Source organism: Chaetodon auriga, chromosome 21 (assembly GCF_051107435.1).
Source record: "Chaetodon auriga isolate fChaAug3 chromosome 21, fChaAug3.hap1, whole genome shotgun sequence".
Taxonomy (NCBI): domain Eukaryota; kingdom Metazoa; phylum Chordata; class Actinopteri; order Chaetodontiformes; family Chaetodontidae; genus Chaetodon; species Chaetodon auriga.
This window is the reverse complement of record NC_135094.1, coordinates 9,722,253-9,743,777: the sequence shown is the minus strand read 5'-3', so window position 1 is coordinate 9,743,777 and position 21,525 is coordinate 9,722,253.

Genomic DNA, 21,525 nt, shown 5'->3' with positions numbered 1-21,525 from the left:
ATACTGAAACATCCTCTGAGAAAATTTTTTGCATATAAATTCTGCAAAGTAAAGCACAAAAGACAACTTGAGTAAACTAAGCAAGGAGGAGTTTCAAGTCGGGTCTTTACTCCAATGGATGCAACTGTGGTATGAATTCAAAGCACAGACTAACATGAAATAGATCAGAGTAATTTGTTCATTAGAGCTGCATAAACAACCAGCAGTGAAATATTTTTTTAGAGCGTTGAGCATCTCGTATGTTTTGTCAATATCATCTCAGTTCAAGGACTTTTCAGTAGCAGTTCCGGAGCTTTCTGATCATATCACATGATTTTCATCAGTGTGTGGAGATCGCCGTCAGGGAAATTAAGATGCTCAAACTTTTATTTTTTGTCTGAGGACTCAGAGGCCTAAAAGTCCAAATCTCACATTTTGTCTCATGCATTTAAAGATTCTGTGGCACTCTGTGTCAAAAGGCTTCCAGCTGCGTGTGTGTACAATAGATAATGTGACCAAAATCTAAAACTTACTCCCATGTGTCCCTTACAGCATCACACAGTACGTATAAATAGCAGCCAATTCACAGTGACCAACTCTGCACACGGGTGTGTGATGTGCAGTAGAATGTTTCTCACTTATCACCACTAGAGAGAGACAGTAAGCCTGACAAGAACAACAAATTGTGGGGTCCAGAGTATAATCTGAAAACATCCGATGAAAACACTTTGTTTGTAATTAGATGACCTAAGATTCCTAATGCCCATGGAGAGCTGTGCTGAAACCGCATTTCCATCTGGTCAGTTTGAACACGAGCAAGAATCATCATAACCGTTAACACTGCGACCATTAACATGCTTTGCTCCCCTCAGACTGTAATATCTATAGACTAATGCAGCCATAAGGTTGTTTTTAGTAGTTAATATAGTGTGCACCTCTCCTCCACAATGCCTGGGCACTAATGTAGAAAGCAATTTTCAGTTTTAAACGATTTTCCTCAAGGGTTCACGTGCTGCCTTATAATGATATTACTCCCCTCACAAGTTTTTTTTTTTTTTTTTTTTTTTTGCACATGAGGGGCTATCCTCCAGAGAACAGTGGCACTCACCTCTCATTTTCAAATTAAAGCCACGCATAATTTCACTTTCACTCCTCCTTGAGTTCTGTGGATGAGCCTCCTCGCCATTTCCGCCCCCCCCCCCCCCCCATCAGATAATACACAATCAGCCTGTCTTGTGCACAGCCCTCATCCCCCACGGCCATATCAGCCCAGTTGCATACATGTGCATAAATGTGTTGTCGGTATCACCATCCCACCTGTGTGTATTTGCATGGTTAATCTGCGCGCGGCGGGTGGGGGCTGATGGAGGGTAGATAGGTGCGTCTCGCGGCTCCATCGGCTCTTGAGGAATTTTATTGGAGGTTCAGCTCCCAGTCAATGGGATCAGCCGTAAATCCCGCTCAGAGTGTGGCAGGAAATGATGTGACTTCGGCAATTTATGTCAAATAACTTTTGAGGATGTGTGAGTGTAGCGATCAGCGCTACCGGGGCAGCGATAACTCTTCGGCACGGGGGCCCCGGTGAAGATTTAATTGAGACATTTTTCTTTATCTGGAGCGAAGCGCCGGAGCCGTGTTGTTGTGTAACGAGATGTAATGTCTCTCTTTATACGGGGGTCAACATCCAGGATGAGGGAAGGTCACGGACTGACTGTTTGAGCATCCAATTTGCTCACGTAATCCCCGCTCCGCAGGGAGCTGGGCAAAGACGCCAAGTATTAAGTTACACAGTCCACATATCACACGCAGACATGGTGGAATATAACGCATCCTTATGATTTCACATGTGGCCGGTGGGAGTGTGTAAGGGAGCAGAAATGTTTAGTGATGTGGTTGTTGAGTCTGAAAATCTTTTTTTTTTTTTTTTTTTGGCCCCTAGGAGTGTGATAACATTTTTATTTGTCTTTCTATAAGGCACCTTTTATAAAGGCTGATGGTTAATAAATGTTTTTATATACATCAGTTATAAGCCAGTAATAAGATGGCATTAGGTGAAAAATTTCATTGGCATGTATTTATGTATTTTAGTTGGTTATTAGACAGTTATGCTTAACTAAGGCAGGAGTCCTGTTGATTTGATTTAATGTAGGATGTATCATATTCCTGTTACATTAACAAATGATGAATGAAAGTCATGACTTTCACCCTTTATAGATTTGTTTAATCAAACTGGTCATCAGATGCAAACACTTACATAATGCACATAAATACATTTAGATAAATCAACTTTTAGCTATTTTTCATTCTGATCACATATCAGTTAATGTGTGGAGTAACAGTGAATTAACAATCTTTAACTCATGATAAGTGTTAAGTAATCAATAGGTCATTGTAGAGCATAGGAATCATGATACATCCTGCATTAAATCATCATGAGTCGTGCATTAGTTAAACATTGCTTACATATATGATTTCTACTCTCATTGTGCAGTGAAACCTCAGTACATCAATAATAATGGATTTTAATCATTAAGTCTGCAGTTATGAGTCTGGATTTTGGTTCCACTTGCCCACTTCCACCAGTGGTCCTGTTGATCAACAGAAGTGTTCATGATCTGGCAACCCAAAACATGTTCTAACTGATATATAAAGCATTAGTAAGGGAGATATTGACAGTTAATACCACCATTACTTACTGCTTCAGTAACACAATGTAAACATTTTCCAATAAGTAAAGGTGCAGCATTAAAATGCACTTAAAGTTCTCAAATGAAGCAGCAGTCAAAATGCAGGATGGCTCCTGTCAATATTACATGTTATAATACTGGATAATTATTACTGATGCATGTGCACCATATAGTGTTGTAGCTGGTCAAGGTGTTTAAACACTAACCATTATAATCTACTGAAAGTGCATCACATTTTGTAACCTGATCACATGCCCGATGGAAGAAATCCTTCTTTTGTTTCTTTGAAAGGACAATGTAGAAATACTCAATACAGGTAAAAGTCCTGCATTCATTCTTAAGTGAGAGAACAAGCAAAATATACTTTGAGTGTCACGAGTAAAACTATTATTACGGAGCAGAAGGGTTACAGTGTAGGTGTTACAGTATTATACATTAGAATATTTGATTATTATGAGTAATGCAGTAACATGTAACATTTTAATATTGTAGCTGGTCAACAAGACATTCATTTCGATAAATGTCCCATAACCTTCTGTAGCAAATTCTATAATAATGTAGAAATACATTACAGCTTTTTGTATAGAACTTTTTAATCCACTAACTACAAATGTGGTATAAAGAAAAATATTTCCATCTTAAATATAATACTGTACAAGTACACAAATGAAGTGCAGGTAACTCAAGATTGTACTTTATTGTACTTTCTGCTAGTGTTAATCTGTAGAGCTACTGCAGTAGGTGTACATACCTGCAGTGGAGGAAAAATATTTGCTTACTCATCTCTCCAGCAGTAAAAGGTGATACCAGCTGAATGAAAAACCATTTGCATCACAATATTATCTTAATCTTTTTAAAATCTAAATGAAATCTTTGCTGTGTTGCACTGAGAATCTGTGTGTTAGTGTGTGTGTGTGTGCTTCCCCGTCCTGCAGCAGCTTGCATGGAGGCCTTGATGAGATGCATGCACACACAGGCAGCTCATAATTGTGGCCATAGCTCATTATTGTCCCCCGGATGATTTGGATCCGCCGGGGGGAGTCTCGTCCTCTGACACCGCCACGTCCGACAGCCACTCCAGGCACTGATTGGTGGGATGAAATATTGCTGGCGAAAATTAAAAGGTCCCAGTGTCAAAATAATTCATGATATGCATATCTTCCTGGCTTGATGAAATCGCTGATATCTGGATTAGGTGGATAATAAAAGCGATCAGGCTACAGTTAAACTGTTTCAGCAGCAGCGGGGGGAGGCATCTTCTTTATATGTCAAGTGAGGTGGGCTGCAGGGTCAAGATACAACAAGTGTGTGCGTGCTTGCGTCCGCGTCAGCCCCTGTCAGGTTGTGTGCGGTGCAGTTCGCCACACACCAAGACCTGTGATTTGAATATCCGCTGTAATTGTCCCAAAACGGCTCATCAGTGGATCTGCCTGCTGCCATTAGGGCCCAACAATATGGTGTGACATTCAAATTCCCCTCAATGACAGGTTATTAGGAGCCCCAAGCAGCCGGCGCATAATTAAGCACCGTAACGTTGACCTGTAATATGAAGTGATGGCTCAGTCGTATAGTGGGCAAAAATGAAAAAAGGTGCTTTGTTAAAAACACAGGAAGGAGGGCTGGAGGATTTTTCACACGTGGAGCAAAGTGATCATAAACCAGAAGACAGCTGTCAATGTAAAATTCAACTCAAACTTATAGAGGCAAATAACACAGGCTGTGATTTTATAACTGAGGGGGGAAAACCTGCACACCAGCTGCCACGGCATCAGCTGACAGATTAGAGCGTGAGATAATAGTCATCAATACTGCTCAACATCACCGTAAGTGATGACTTTCAATGCTTCCCGCTCCTCTATAAGACCACGTTGCTTTATGTTACGCAGTTTACTTACACTCCATTTTTATCCGCCGTGATGTTGAGCTGTGTGAACAAATCCTCCAGTCCAACAAGGAAACAAACAACCTGAGAAAAATAAATGGACGTGTGAGTTTCATTTGTGACACTAAAAGCCTATTACACAACTTAAGACATGCTGTCTGAGGCCCCCGCTTTCCCCTTTAGAACAAGTGGACGCTGTGATGAGCAATGGACCCATCTGCTGTGCCCTCTCCTCCAACTGGTGTGTGAATATGATGTAGTCTGTAGGTGCAGTTTCCAAGTCGGAGTATAATACCAGTGGCACCTGGAAAACGGTCTCTAAAAAAATGATTAAGTTTCTTCTTATGGTGCCTGAATATGCTCTGAAGGTGGACAGCTATCATGGCATCAAAGCAATCTTTTTTCATGTTAAGGTAACGTTTTTAATGGGCTTTTGACACATGTGAAACAATAACAAGTGCACAAGTTTTATGACCCACTTCTGCTTCTTTAATTGGACCCAAAGCTCACCTTCCCACACTGAGGCAAAGCAAGTCTTTATGTTAAACTGTAGGCCAGAGGCCTGTGTAATGGTGGGTTTGTGGCAGGGTTGTTGAACAGAAGGTCTGCACTTCCCTCCCTCCCTTCCTCCCTCCATCTCTCTCCCTTTCTCTCTGTATTTCTCTGCTAGCCCTCCCTCACCCTCACCCCCCCCCCCCCCCCCCCCCCCCTTTCATAACGGTGGCAGATGGCTGCAGATGAATCCCTCATAATCATGTCAGGACGGCTCCTCCGATCCCAATTCATCTCTTTAAACACATTTCATCAGACGGAGAATTACACAAAGATAAAGGCGGCCGGCAGACAACAAAAGCACACAAAGATTGTCCTTGCAAACAAGTGTTCTTAGTCCCTAACACCACTTAATCATTTGTGCTCCTGTTATTGCTCCTCACCCCCTGTGCAATCAACTCTACCCCATTTTCCTCCTCTGCCTCTCACTCTTTCACTCTTTATTTATGTTTTTCCTTACTGTTAATTGTCTCCATCCCCTGCTACTGTCTGTCCTTATTAAGCATAAATCTTTCTAACAAGCTTTCCTCTCATCCCTGTCGCTGTCTTTTTAAAAAGACAGGTGTGTAAAATGCTCTCCTCTCCTCATTGACTTCTGGTTTCTGATGGCTGCCCTTTTTGGAGGGGTGATAATTTGCCACAAAGTGAATTGTGATTTTTTTTTTCTCCCCCTCCTCCCACCCTCCCCTGCTGTGACCCTGTGTCACCCATCCGCATGATGCCGTTAATTGTGGATCAGGTGAAGTTTGTCTCACCTCATTTCAGGGCCATGCTCCGCTAGGGCCATTCTCCCCACTCAAAGGCCACATAATTTCACAGCCTCCTACTTCTCATTAATCCCTCCTGAGTGGCTGCTCTCCGAGTTCCAGATCACAGATTTGTTTTGCTCTTGTTTTCTGACTCACTGCCCTTCCTGCCCCACCCACTCCCCCCCCTCTGCCTCTGCATTAACCCCTTTAGTCAGACCCCTCCCAGCTCTCCAAGGTGCAGGGGTCTTCACTGTACGCTCCTTCTCATATTTCTGTCCTGTAATTTCAAAATCCTCACATTTTGGTAATTTCTGACCGCTGATAGTCCAAAATTTTCCTTATTTCTGCCTTGCAAGATCTCTTTGTTCTGCACCTTTGGGATGAAGCTACTGTAGTCTGCTTTGTGAATAAAGTGGACACGAGCAGGCGTTTGTGGTGTCTGCTTGCGATGCCAGTATCACCTCTCCTTCCAAAACAACTCCACACCCGGCTGCATTGTACATTCAACTGATAAAACCTGCCATCTCCAGCCTAATAAATATCAAGTGACAAACTGCACAAAACAATAGGAACTGAGGGAAAGCTGTGTGTTTGTGCGTCTCGGCACATGTGCATCAAGACTTCCTCATTCCTTCCCTACGAAACTTTTTTTTTTTTGTTGCTTCATAAATTATTCATGAGGAAAAAGCTGAAGATCTTTCATTAACATAAAATAACAATTTGCTAATTTATGGAAACTCCTAATTACTTGCCTTATTTGCCACGACCATATTAAATATTCATAAATATGTGATTATTTCTTTGATTTGACTGTCGTTCAGTTTAATCTACTATTTTTGCTCAACAATAGCGGCGTGCCAGCTTGTGCTGTGTGTACCAACCAAAACAAAAACCCAGGAGAGAACAATGAACAATATTGTGCATTCATTGGCAGGAGCCTTTAATTTTCTTTAATTTCAATACACCTCTATTTGACATTATCCATATGCTAATTTAGCATCTTTGTGGTTGTTGGTGATTTGAAAACCTTTATATTTCAGGCAACGTCTTTGGCTGCTAATGTCTCAGGTCATATTGTGAACTGAATTATCTTTAGGGGATTGAATAAAATAATCAAAATAAAAGGTTTTATCTATTTTGGTGAAGCTGAAATGTATAGTTTCTTAAACGATTTAAATGCTCCAAATTTGGGATCAATACTGATAGACTCAGAAAAAGCTGATCCTTTATGTGCAAAGATCATATTGATATATCAAGCATGTAGTTTTTGGATCTAGAGTAGCACAAAGAAATGAGAGCGAAGAGCAAAAACTCAGACTAAACAAGCTTCTAAATCGTTGTGCGGCTGCATCTTCATTTCACTCCAAATCAGAATAAAAAATGCGTCCATTCATTTGGCTTCCATCCAGAACTAATCATTTCATTTTCCGTTCTGTAGCCCGGAAGACGGCTTTCACTTCAGTTCATTTCGATTTACTCAAAACCAAACAAGACTGAGAGGGTATGCGAGAAAAGATGAGTCTATCTTTGAATATCTCCTCTTGTCTTTATAGCAGCAAACAGTTGTCAAAGGAAGTCTCAGCCAAGTTCTTGGGAGAAAGCAGAGTCTTGGATCCCATCTGGGACGGCTAGATGAGGTCTCTTGCTGTCATCGCGTCTGTTGTCAAGGCTGCATTTAACCTCAAATTTATGACTCTGTTATATCAGAATTAATTACAGATATTTCCCCCCAAAGTGAGTGACGTTGACGAAAACGCTAAGCACAGGCAATTTAGCTCTATTTGCAGATTAATTTGGGCCCACCTGTGATGCTGGGTGTGCTAAGTAGGTACATCAGTTTTAATTACAGACCTCGCGGAGAGGGTTTAGTTAAATTACAGTATTAATTATCACATTTACCAAATATCAGAGTGACAAACGGTTACGGAGAAGCACTTCCCTCAAACCTCCTGTTTCTCCAGACGATGGCTACACTTCTGTCCTTCAAGCAACCTTCAGACAGGTGGATGTGATGGAAGGCTTTGTTTCTGAAGGAGAAGCGTCTACCTTTACTCATCGCTTTCCACAGACCGCCAAAGATCTCACTTCAGAAGCTCAATACTACAATTTTATGGGTTTTGACATCGCGTACTTTCACACAGAACAGGGCAGAATGAAACGTTCTCCTGCCTTATGGTGAAATTAGTCAAAATGTTTGGAAAATGAAGAAAGCGCCTCACAGAAATCAAAGTAGTTACTTCCATTATAAAAGGAGAATAAGTGGCCTTTGTTCACACCATTACCCTCTTCATTCAGTCAGCTACATTAATCTCTTCAAGGATAATATGATTCATGCTTGACTGCCACTCCACCACTCTACATCTAAAAGAGAAAATAGCCACCTTTGACCCATGGGATCATTACAAATATAACATATATGGAGCCATGAGTGATCTGTTTAAGACATTAATCTTCTGCATGTTTGTAGGAGGTCAACATTATAGGTCACAAAGCAGTCCTGAAAATAGGAGAAGCTTTTGGAGGTGGATTAGTACGCATGCCATACCAACACATAAAAAGGAGGGCGAATATTGTACTTACAGTTGCCAGGTAGCCAGAAACATGACTCCAAAAGCGAATGTTACTCAAAAAGTTTGCAAATCAACTGAAAAGGTGCCACATGGCAGATTCTGCTGCCCCCAAGTGGCTCCCAAAAAATCAGTTACTGCAGGTTTAGTTAGTGAGCTTTAGATGCGTTTCATTGGTTGGCAGTTTCTGTAACTTTTGTACGTAAATAAGCCCGCTGTTTTCCAGTGTTTCTACTATTTATGCTATGCTAAGCTAATAAGCTACTGGCTGCTGCTTCTTGTTCGCTGTACACACATATAGCAAGAGCAGTATTCATCTTCTCATTTAAAACTCAGCAAGAAAACAAATACATAAGTGTGTTTCCCAAAATGTCAAATTATTCCTTTAAAAAGACTTAACGGGATAAAGCATGTGGTGTTCAGGGAATTCCACAGTCACTATTTAAGCTAAGAGACAAACACAAGCACTGTTCAGAGGTCCAAGGCAGTGCTGAAACGTGTCCAGCACTGGATCTGCAGAGAGAAGGTCCTCATTTAGCCTTTGGCTGATGTTCTCTCCCACCAAAGTACTATATTAATCATAATCACACAATGCCATTAGACTATGTCATTCTATTAAAGAAATCACATTATCATACATTTCATTAATTAAACTCGAACCCAGTCCATCCACTTGGAGGAGCGCCCCATCCAGAGAGTAAGAGCAGGAGACGGAGGTGGGCTAGGATGGAGGAGGAGGGGTGGAGGAAGGTGGCAGAGGGCAGGGCGCTTCAACACTCCACTCACCATCTCTCCAAAGTGAAATCAAGGGGACGGATTTGCATGTCGTGGGCATGTGGTGGGGTATTAGACAATAGCGAGCGATGATGGAGGTGGAAACAAAACCAAAAAAAAAACCTTCTGACAAGTGATGGAGGAAAGCAGGAGGAGGATGGAGAGGGCGAGGGGAAGGACTAACTACGTCCTTAAATGTTAATCACTGGCTGGGTCACAGGGTGATATTGCATGGTGTAGCATACTGACACAAACACACTTCAAGTGGCTTTGAGGAGACACTAGTGTGACTGATACCTATTTTGCAAGTAAATGTGTGCTTGTTCATGCTTACAATGAAGGCCAAGGCAAATATCATCTCTCATCATCTGCAACTAGGTTGGAGATTTTACCTGCACAATAAAACCCAGACAAACAAAGGCAACGAGACAGAAATTTGCTGTTTATTGTGTCATACGCACACATGGATTTACAAGACAAGCAAAAATACAGTTTCTTCCACACGACATCGCCAACAAAGATCTCCTGTCCAAAATCTGACGAATAAAATCTGAAAAAAGTTTGCTTCCTAAAACTTTTTTTTTTTTTTTTTTGAACAATCATCCATCTGGAAGTATTCATAGAAAATAGCATTTCATCTTCAATCCCACTGAAAATCACATAACAAACAAAACCTTTTCTCTTCAGGGAAACAATAAAACATGCCTGATTCTGTAACTAACAGGGACGCACCTCAAAACATGAGCGCGCAGAGATCTTTCACACATAACGCTGCGCATATTCAAAATATTTAGAAATATAAAAGGAGCTGCGGCTTCAGTCAGGATGATCGCTCTCTTACGGTATCATCCGTACTCACATCAAACAAAGCAGATTCCTGAGTAAAATTGTTGAAAGACGTCTTAAATTTGCTTATTTTTGCTTCCAGTTCTGCCTTAACAGCAGCTTGCTCATTTTTTTTATCTGAGCAATCCATTCCTTTACTTCCTCTTTCTGCACGTCTTCACTAGAGAACCCATTCACTCATTTTTACTCCGTCCCCCCATCTGCCCGTCTCTCTCCCTCTGCCTCTCCCTCTCTCCGTCTCTGTGGGTCTGATTAGCATGTGTAGTGTATGTTCCGTCACGCTGTAGTGTTGACCTGTGCTGTCATCTCCCTGATTACCTCCCTGATTCACTTTCCTTGTTTAGTAATGTGCAATCAATCATAATCAATTAGCCAAAATGTTGAATCATTAAAACCATTATCATTAATTAAAATAATTATCACTTTCTGCCAATGCTTCATTACCAGTGTTGTCTAACGTGTCTGCCACACACCAGAGTTTCCTGCTCCTGCTTTTTTCTTCCACAAGTCACATTTCTAAAGTTGCTTTCAGAGCTCTGTTGATGATGTGTGCAAGCAATCACTGATTACTTTTGATAATAATTGTAGATTTTGTTTATTATGCACATTTGACAAAACTGCAAATGATATGATTAATTGCGTGTTCCAAAAATATATATGATACAATGATGCCCAAACAAAAGTTTCAGCTGTATCATCCTTTTCACATAAAAATATTCCTTAAAAAAAAAAGGGTTTGTTTGAAAGTCTGGGCATCAAGTTTGTCTAAAAATCAACTCCTCTTGACATGAACTGAGGTGTTTTATCACTGGCTGTGGGATTCTGCTGCCTCCTCTGCAGCACTGCTTTCTTTCTCTCACGCTTGGCCAGAACAGAAACTGTTTTTTCTTCCACCTCAGACCAATGCAGCCCTGTTCCTTAAAGGACAGAGCAGAGATGAGACAGGGGAGCCTTAATGATGTGTAAACATCCAGGGAGAGGCAGAGCGCTCGACTAAAAAAAGCCCCGAGGTGGGGGGAGAGAGAGGCAGACAGACAAGCAGCTCACTTAGCCCAGCACACTTCCCCAACCCGAGTGGTGATTCCAGACGATTGTCGGTCCGCTTCTCTTCTGTGCGCCTGTTGAAACCTGGAATAGACCTGTCACTCCCTAACCCTCAATAATTGCTCATGTCGAAATTTCTTTGAAAGTGGGCTGCCCCCCCCCCCCCCCCCCCCGAGGGTGCGAATGGTCCAGCTGAGTGTATGTGTGCGTGAGAGATGTGTGTGGGCGTCTGTTTTTTCAGCCCAGCCCACTGGGCAAAGAAGGGTCTCCTCGCTCCCCTGCCCCGACACTGTGGAGGAGCATCGCTCACTGCCACCTGGGGAAAGCAGGCGTCTCATTGGGGTCATGCCACCCCAGTGGAATGTGAGTCAAAAGGAAATGGGCCTGAACATTGCACAGTAGCCCCAGTCTGAGCTCCATTAAGCCAGGCATCCTCACTCTGGGATGGATGTCCATTATTACGCAGAGCACAGGATCATCCATTGAGCTCATAGTCACTGTGCTTCATATCCTACATCACTGAGGCTGGAGAGGAGAGTAATGAGCCTACGGTGGTATAAAAGGAGTGTTTTTCCACTGCTTGGCATTTTTGAACCATAAAACAAATAAAGCACAAACCTTTGTGTGATTAAAATATTTAGGACAAATCATGCACTAATTTTTCAATGTCTTACGCTCCCTTACTAAACTAATATCACTCTCAGTGGAGATATCTGTCTGGCTCCTCCATCCCTCTCAGCTCTGTTGATGCACCGCCTGGCATGACGGGGTGGCCTGCAGAGACGAACCGCGGAAAACAGGATGCAAGGCAGGAGGGGTCTCAGACCATGTGGCACCCCTCTCCTCCTCTACAAAGAGGGCCCCCCGATCCTTCGGTGGAGCCCATCATGACCACCTGATTGCATTATTCGCAAATTGTCTTCAGGAATGAATGCAACTGTGTCTCATTAAGGGCCATGGAGTGTGACAGGAAGCGACTGAAAATGTTTGAGTTCTCACCAAAAGAGGTCAGAAGATGTCTTCAGAAGCAACATATGCAGGAGCCACGGTCACATGTAAAGACCAATTTTTAGAATCACAGCTTTGAGGACAGGATAACAAGTCTGCTGGAGCAGAATAGGATGAAACTACTGTGCATGTTTTTGATTTAGAAGTACATTAGTGTGTTCATGTAACCACAAGACTCTCTACATGACATTTAATGAAATACTTTCACAAGAACAAGTGTCCAGAACAAAAAAAAGACAAAAAGACATCCCACTCCGTCCTGGCTGCCTCCACCTCTGCCTGTTTATGATGAAGGGCTCTTTTTGGTGTGAGAGTGAAAGAGACAGGCTGGGCTGGCTGTCATGTCATAAAGGATGCAGTCAGAGAGAGCAGACATGATTTCATGGCTAATGATTCCCGCACTAATATCAGTGTGGGCTGCAGAGGGGATAACCAAGTTGAGCTGTCTTAGCTCAAATGATTCAATTAGGCCAGCTGTCCCTATTTGTCATGGCTCAACTGGCTTCTAGATTACCTTTCCAGAGTGCATACGTGCCCTTTGCATTGAACTTACCAGCTCAACAGCTTCAGAAAAGAAATGCAAGAGGGAAAAAAAAGGGAGAGAATAGAGGAAAGAAAGGAAGGAGCGGTGGAGGGGAAGAAATGAAACAAAGAATGCAGTAATAACCACATTATCCACTTAAACGCTGAGGCCAATTACAGAGATAAATGTGACTTTTTGTTTTGCAGTGGATCCTTTGGTGAAATCAGAGGAGCCTCAGAGTGTGCTGGAGTGACTGTGAGAGATGCTTTACATGGAATTCTGATCAGTGAAAGCATGCAGCAGAGACAATGTGAAGGTCAAGAGACAAGCGGAGCGAAGAGAGGAAAGATGGAAAAAGTAAAGAGCGATCTTTGCATAAAATCAGAAAACCTCTTTCCTTTCTTCGCCTAAATTTTATTCTATAGCTGCCTCAAACGTTAAAAAAAAAAGAAAGAAAAGAAAACAGCAGAGGAGAACACGTCCCCACAGTCCTGCCGCTTCACCTTTCCTTCTCCGAGCCTCGATTAAATATGTGATAAGTATTAAATTCAAAGAAGCGTTAGAGTCATTAGTGTTGATTGAGTTGATGACTCTGAGGGCGATGTCTTCTTCCTTTCACTTTAATGTAGTTAAACATAAATTTGTGTCAACTAACCTCATCAGATCCAATTAACACAATTGTCAGTTTTGGGTCAGGGAGGATCGGCGTACTAAAATGGTAAAATATCTCATTTATTAAAGGTAATTAGTTATGTTAGCATTATTAGTGCTGTCACTTGTGCATTAACATAGAACCTATAAAACTAGAGAAGCGCTGCACCTCTGCACCGATGTAGCACGAGGTGAAGCTCGATTAGATGTGACTCCTTGCAATTCAAATAAACAACATCCCATTAAAAGCAGGGACATAACAGGCTTTGTGGATAGTGTGCTCAATGCTTACGCAACCATGAAAACACAAATGATGCTTCATTTTTCACTTCTTCTTGGCTAAACATCAACACACTACAGCACTCCACAGAAGCCAACATTAATACAAGAAATAAAAGGTTTTATCCTCGTGGGAGAGACATCTGAGCAGCTTAATGGGACAATTCTCCTTAGAGATGCTCTGCGTGTACTTCCACTGTACTGCTAAAGCTCTGATAACAATGTGAGAGGAGATAATGAGGATACACTGCTATGTACATCAGGGCAGCTTCTCATCCTTGAAATGAAATGAATGATGCGTGTTTCTTATGAGGAAAATAATGCACACGGTCGTCCATTACATTACAAGCTAAAATAGTCTTCATCCATTTAAAATATTCATTTAAATATCTGTAACGTTGCTCAGAAAAGACAAGAATCCCACAGTTTTCCTGCTGCTGCCCGTAGCTGTCTTTAATTTTCACTCTACCTAAGACCAAGTGCTGTATACAGTTAGTGGTGCTTTCGCTGGCAACTGCAGATCTGTGTTTGTTAGTCCAGTCGTTTTGTCTCCTCTTATGAGCGCTGTGCAGAATGAGGGCAGCCTCGTCTCTGAGCTGTCAAAGCTCTGACTGGAATCGGCCTTATTACAATGATTGAGAGAACAGGCCTTCGCAGCAAAAATACCATCCAAAGGGACTAGAAAGGCTGCATTCATACAAGCGAGTTCACACATTTGTCTTCATTAATCCAATTCTGTTGTGTTTTGTCAGTTTTACTACCAAACAGTTACACAGTTATACAGTCAGCGGAGAGATAAAAGGACCAGATATTGCCAGAGGTCACAGAATTGATACAGTAAATGGGAGCGCTGCGTGTTGCTGTAGGTCTTGTTAGCTGAGGAGGTCCCTCGGGTGCTGGTGTTTTTGAGCCATTTAATACATAACACATTTAATGTAATGAATCACTGATTGATTGATCGCTGAGGGAATTGGTTCAGAGCATGATTTATCCAAAGAGTGGGCATTTCTGTATTTTTTTAACATAACATGATCCTCAAGGATCTATTTTCCACTTGACCTTCAAACTGTGGTTTTAAAAGACAGGAAGAGGAGTCGGAAATGAATGATTTTTGATTAATTTAGCATATGTTGTCAGCACGCTATTTTGCTGTTGAGATCTTTACCACTCGGGCCAAGTAGTGACTAACAGAGGCCCAGGAATACAGAACGTCATTACTGCCTTATCTTTAGAGATGGAGCGAGGTGTCAATGACACTTCTGCTGCATGCAGGCAGCAGCTGAGCTGTGAGATGTCCTGGCACACAGCTCAGTCCTCCTGGCCAGGGCTTTGTAGCCAAACACCCAAATCTTTACCTTTTAATTACAGGAATATTCATCACTTATAGAGTCTATATATGATACAGTTTTGTTCCAGTTCTGACTGGGCAATGGTTTTATTATAGGCACTCAGAGTTCTGCTTCAAAGGTCTGTGCATGATGGTTTATTATTTCCTAAAGAACAAAAAATGATTCTTTAAAGGGATTGTTCAACATTTTGGAAACTATGCCTGTTTATTTTCTTGCAGAGAGAAGAGAAAAATGCAACGCTCATATCTGTGTGTTAAATATGAAGCTAAAGCCAGGAGACAGTTAGTTTAGCCTCACAGAAAGGCTTGAAACACAGGGGCACAGACAACAATTTGGCTTTTACAAAAGGTGCAGTGACATCCAGGACAGAAATTGAAGAAATTGTCCACCACATCACCACCATAAAAACACGATGTGTGGTTGCTACAGTTTGACTTTTGTACAGTTTAAACAAACAAAATCCGGGACTAAACAAGCTTAAAATGGCGTCATAATTTACGTGAAATCACATTGTGTAGTTTGGTACTTAGTGAGCTTTAGAGGTGCTGCTGGAGTCATGCAAGCCATTTCCTCCTGTTTCCAGTCATTATGCTAAGCTATGCTAACCCCTGCTTAATATTTAACTCACAGATATGAGAGAGTGGTATTGATCTTCTTATCAAGGTGTGTTCAGTGGCAATTTTCTGTTGTCTTGTGTCATTTGTGCAATTTTGACCACTGGACTGTTTATGCAATCCGTGCTGACTCATCACAAACATCCAATGTACCATTAAGGATCACGCCTCTAATCCTAACCCGAACACTAAGCTTCTTGGGCGTGATGCAGAGAGCATTTGTTCATCATGACTGGATGAACAACATGACTTTTTTGTGCCAACCTTGGAGACAAAAGTTTGGCTAATTGTACAGACGTTAGCTGCGGAGTCTTCCTGTGTGTTTGATCTCAGAACCAGATGATTCCTATGTTAACCATTAACAGTGATTGAAATGTAATATGGATATGTGGATATGTGATTTGACGTGTTATTTGAATTTGTTTAAGTTTGCTATTAATTCCAAATATATTCATTTAGCCAACTTAATAAGCTCAGGAAGATAAAAATATCACTTAGCCTGTGCCCACTTGCTACCAAACTCTTTGCACGCTGTCTAGCAAGAAGAAGGCACAGGATGTTACAACCTCACAGCATTGAGCTTATAATTAAGCTTTGGTGTCCTCTTTGTTCATGCTCTGTATCTGCTCTCCCCGTATTCATCCTCCATCACAGTGCTCTGCCTGGCTGGAGAACGGAGAGACAGAGGGCTCGTAGAAAACCTCTTCACCTGCTCCCTTCACCCCTCCTCCTCTCCTCCATGTGTACCTGCAACACTGGGCTGCACTGCATCATGGGTGCAGCTGAGGCCATGCCAAAACCCAATTTGGAACGTGTCCAGCACTTCATTGGAAAGTAATGGTTTTCACTGAACTGAGTTATGACCAGCTGTTTGCAGACAGTCTGTGACATACTGATGGAGCAGAACACCGTATGTTGCTTTCCAAATCAAATGATACAAGGAGTGTGACAGTGTGGAGAAACATCTGTCATTAGCAATTTTCAGCACGCTCCACTAATTCTGGACAAAGTACGCCTAATGAAGTTACTGCAGGAAACTTCAAATATTGTCAGTGCAACAAGGCCATAAGAAGCCGGTGCTCACCAAGGCCTGTAATCTCATTCATTTGTTGTGAGAAAAATACAGAAGGAGGAGGATAATTGTTTTTGATCATGATGTTTTAAAATGCAAATCACAAACGTTCTTCTTTAATCTGAGAACAAAAACCCAAGAAATCAAGGACGAGAGGGTGGCTGGCTTTTCTTTATTGATGTCCCCTCCCTTGTTGTGCCGCTTCATAGATGGAGTTTCCGTATGGAGGGACGCAAATGCTTTGATAGGCCTGGGTATCAAGTTCAGTCACCATGTATACATGAAACCGATGATCCTATCTCATCTGCGGCAGAAACGCTGTGTTGATTGTACAGAGGATCAGGAAGCTTTCCAAATTATCTCACAGGTTATCTCATCAGTGAATCTGAAATCTCTAAATGAAATTAATCTTAATTTGAATCAGGAACTAGTTAAGATATATAATTTCTGTTTCTTAAATATCATAGCTCTTTATTAGCTTTGGCGCTGTGACAAAACACTAAAGAAGATTGCCTCATCGTCGCCTTTATGGTTCAATATTGAGTTGAAATGTAGCCTATAAGTCTAGCACTAACAATATTCATTTGGCTACTCTGTGTTTGTAATTTGCCAGTTTCCAAGAACTGTCCTCAATTTATTCAGACTCTGCTGTGAGGATGAGAGGGTTTGCGACAGGCAGCTCTGCTGAAAGTGGTCCTCTCCTCCAGAACAGTTGTTGTAGTGAGAAGTGTTAGAGACGGGTGGGCGTCTGGACCCAAGTATGCTGATCAAACACGAGGCCTGTGTCTATCTGGCAGCCATCTCCTGGCGGCAGAAGGGCCATAAACCCGCCTGTGTTAATTCTGCCGTAATTATCATGGGTGCCACATGTTATGCAGGATGTCCTACCACTGCAGATCCACTCAAAAGTTTGCAGTGAAATCCTTCCACACTGCTTAAAGCCGTGGCAGACGAGCGGATGCAGAGGGTGACAGTTGGCCATTGTGATTAGAAAGGGCTGCTCCTGGAGCCCTGCCCCACATCTCATTTCCTGTCGTGGCCCTTTGTAATGATGTGTTTTATGCGGTGCATGTTGGTGAATAACTGGCTGCACTGAGATGACAATAATCACCCATAATGCCCTTAGGGAGGGGGCGGCCTCTCTCAGGGACGACATTAGTCATAAATATGCAAAACGGCTGCTGTCCTTACTGCATGCTATTTCACAAACACGCTTTGTTTCGGTTCAAGGTTGCTCCAGCTGTATACTTGAAAATATGTCATTTAAAAAATGTTGTTATTTACAGAGTTTGATACATTTGATACACACGAGGCTCTTCTGTGTTAGAAATTTTGCATTACTGGAAATCAGAGGATCTTACACAAGGATGCACAAGACTAAACAAAGCTCAGGCTGGGCAGGAGATATCATGGTTGAGCAGTTTAATAATACAGCTGTTGATAAGTCGGTGATATTACCATTGCCCATCACTTTCAGGTTCAGACCTCCTCTCAGAGCTAATAAGTGGTCCCTTCCGCTGCCTCATCTTGAGTCTTGGTATCCCCCAGGAGAGCCCCTCTCAGCCTGCATGGGCCGTGCTTTGGCAGGACTACACAGTTTAGCACCCTGAGAAATCGCACACTCTCTCCCAGTCAGTGCAGAAGGCTTTGTGTCTCTCCCATCTTGACCTTCTCCCACTCCCGTGCTCCTGTCATCCATCTGTCGGAGAATGCTTTCTTCCTGTTGTCCTGTGATTCTGACAAGATCACCCACATGCTCCCGTCTCGTTGTCTCTTCACAGGGACACAAACTGTGCACGCAGCCGTTGTTTCCTATGCATGCAGCAAACTGAAAATCAGCATCCTTTCATATATTCGCACACATATACGTACACGATCAAACTGTTTAATCTCTAGTCTGTGCAGTAATAGCATACGCTCTGTGATGCGATAGTGATGTCAAACTTACCCTCTCAGCACTCTCATCAGTATTGACATATCGTCCTGTTTCCTGGGCTCTAAGGAGGGAGAGCAGGGCAGTGACATCTCAACATGTCTGTCAGGTTGGTGAATGTCTGCCTGCCTAAATCTGGTGACGTTGATTTGTGAGCATAATGCCTGATTATAGGATGGGTGACAGATAAATTTTATCAAAATTAAGGCACAATTAAACATTTCATCTCCGCTAATTACTGGCTGTAGATTTGGCAAGATGACCATGTGCTGTAGGAAATCAGCAACCATAACACATTTTAATGGGGCACAGCTGTCTTACAGCTTGGTAATATTTGCACAGTGCACCAGAACTGTAATTTATGAGACAGAAAGAGGGAGAAAATCTGCATTGGATTGAGTGCCAGAATAGATTTTGAATTTATATTCTTTAATGAGGTTTGGATTTGTTGCTGCTGGTTGTTACGTATTGAAGATTGATGTGAACGCTGTGGCGTCTCGGTGCATCTGGGAGGAGACTGACATTGCTTATATATGCGTGGGCACTTTACACGAACGCTCACTAAATTAATCTTAATGTTGATCTTGCAGCCTTGCACTCACCACTTTTGGTTTCTTTGAGAAGCTCACAAGAAGAAGAGGAAGGTAGCTGGTGTTTGAGCGCGCACACTTTGCAGGCACTGGACAGACTTGATGGGTTCACGCTAAAGTAATCAGCCCCAGTATCCACTTGTGCCAAGGAATAAGCCTGGGAAATTCACCAAAATGTGGGAACAGCTTGGGAACAGATTGATGCAGAAGGGTGAAAAAGGCTGAGAGTGAGTGTATGCATGTGTGTGCTGAAATGGGTGTGTGTGTGTGAGTGTGTGTATGTGATCTCAAAGCTAATTCCAAGGCAAACAAGAGGAAGCTGCATCTAAGTAACTCAGCTCTGGTGTGCTCCGATGGTATGTCTCCAGTGGGGTCTAGCATAGCCTCTTCAATTATATGGAAGTTTGGCCATCAAATCCCCTCTAAAACAGATAGCTCATGCATTGTGTGGAATGTGAATTTTATCATTTTCAAAGTGATTGGATGTAATTCGTCTGAAATTGGCTGTTATTGGATGTTTTCTATGTGAATTTTCACCTCAGCGGGGCTTGGAAGTTAGAAATGCTGCGCCGCTACTGGAAGGTGACCTCTGCAGCAGACAGTGTTTAAGTTCTCATGAGCAACACGTTGAAGGATACTGTACCTGCTTCAGCAATGCAGCTCCAGCCTGTTTGTCTCATGTAGATGCATTAACTGTGTTTAATCTGAACACAGAAGACCATAAGCATGATCCAATCCATATCAGCGGTCTTCTTCAAATGGCTTGCAAGATGGCCTTCCAAAGCAAAATAATGTGATCAATGAAGATATTTCCTGATCGATTTTACATCATGCTCACCTCAATCTAACGATATCATCTCAGCATCGTTTCACCGAGGCTTCAGCGGACCGGGCAGAGACTGGAAACGGCTCGGTTGGACTGTGCTGGCACGCTGCAGGCTGTGTTTTGGTTGGAGCCCACTGAGGTTAATCTAACTGCTGTTTTCTGGGTGACACCTTCAGTCTGTGACAGGCCTGTGAGGGCTGGGTGCTTGTGGCACTTTCCATGATACCCCACCGATCTGTACTTGGGTCCGGTTCAGGTGCTGCTCAGTACACTGCACCCCCTGAAGGCCACATTGACCTTCTTTCATGAGCGATTATTTTCATGTTCAGCGTGGTGACATCATGGCGCTGCATGGTCACTTAGCTTGTCAGATACGCTGTCTCTGTGATGGACTTGTGGCAGATAATTGTAGCAGTCCATGTTGTTGTAATGTTTCACATGAAAATGCAACAGATAACGTGGAGATAGATGAAGTGTAGTGGTTCTATAGACAACAGCTCTCAGATGAAGAGCAGCATTTCTAAGTTAAGCATGACTGGGGTGGTTGTTTTTTTCTGAATGCATGGCTATTAAGATGTATGTTGAGTGTTCTTTCAGGTTGCCTCGCCTTAGTTTGACCAAAGCGATGCTGCAGACTGTGGCCACAGAACGTTTCCGCTTTGCCCTGAGCTGAAATGTGACCACAGGCTGGCGTAGAGTATGTCAGTTTGTGCACCGTGCTGGAGACTGACGAAGGGGCTTACCCTCGCAGATAACCGGCTGTTGTCCTAAAAGTGCAGCACATTGTCGTATCGCCCCAGGACAGAAAATCAGGGACAGCAAAGGACAATAGAGTGCATGCCGCTTGCTCCACTGATATCCACCCACTCTTTTGACACACAGGCAGCGATTTAGTGGGCTTCCTGTACTCACACAAAGGAATTGTGTTAATTTTTATTCAATGGATATGCTACAGTGAAAATTCTGAGACATTATTTATGCAAGGGAGTGTTTCTTCACTCATTAGGTCAGCTATGCGCTTGAATAGTGCATCTTTGCTGAGGGAATCCAAACATTAGATTAGATGTAATTGAGAGAAATGAAGCCATGCTTCAAGCAGTTAAGCCTTTTGCATTAAAGCGTGCACTGAAATGCTCTTTGTTAATCTCTGATCAAGTGGGATATTACCTCTCATGAAGAGCTTAGTAAATGCTCATTAAGGCATTACACCGTAAATGCCTGAATAATTATGAATTCCATTTCGCCTCCCTATAAAAATCACACAGTTTACCAAACAGTGAGTGGCATTAAAGTGAATGAACTTTCGGGTTCTAAAGGAGCATGACAAATGCGTGGTGACGTTACACATGTCAGTTTTTAATCCTGAACATACTCTTAACCCTCCTGGTCATGCAGTACATATGTCAGGGATAGGGACAACAGCCTCCTGCCAATGTCTCATACCAGGCTGGATCTGTTTGAATCAGACTCATGCATGAATGGACATTTGTGCACACTGACTCTGTTGCACAGCGTAGTGCTCTGATTATTTTATTATGACAAATTTCCCGGCACACACACTGATGCCTCTTTAGAAGCATTTATTAGTGTTGATCAATTG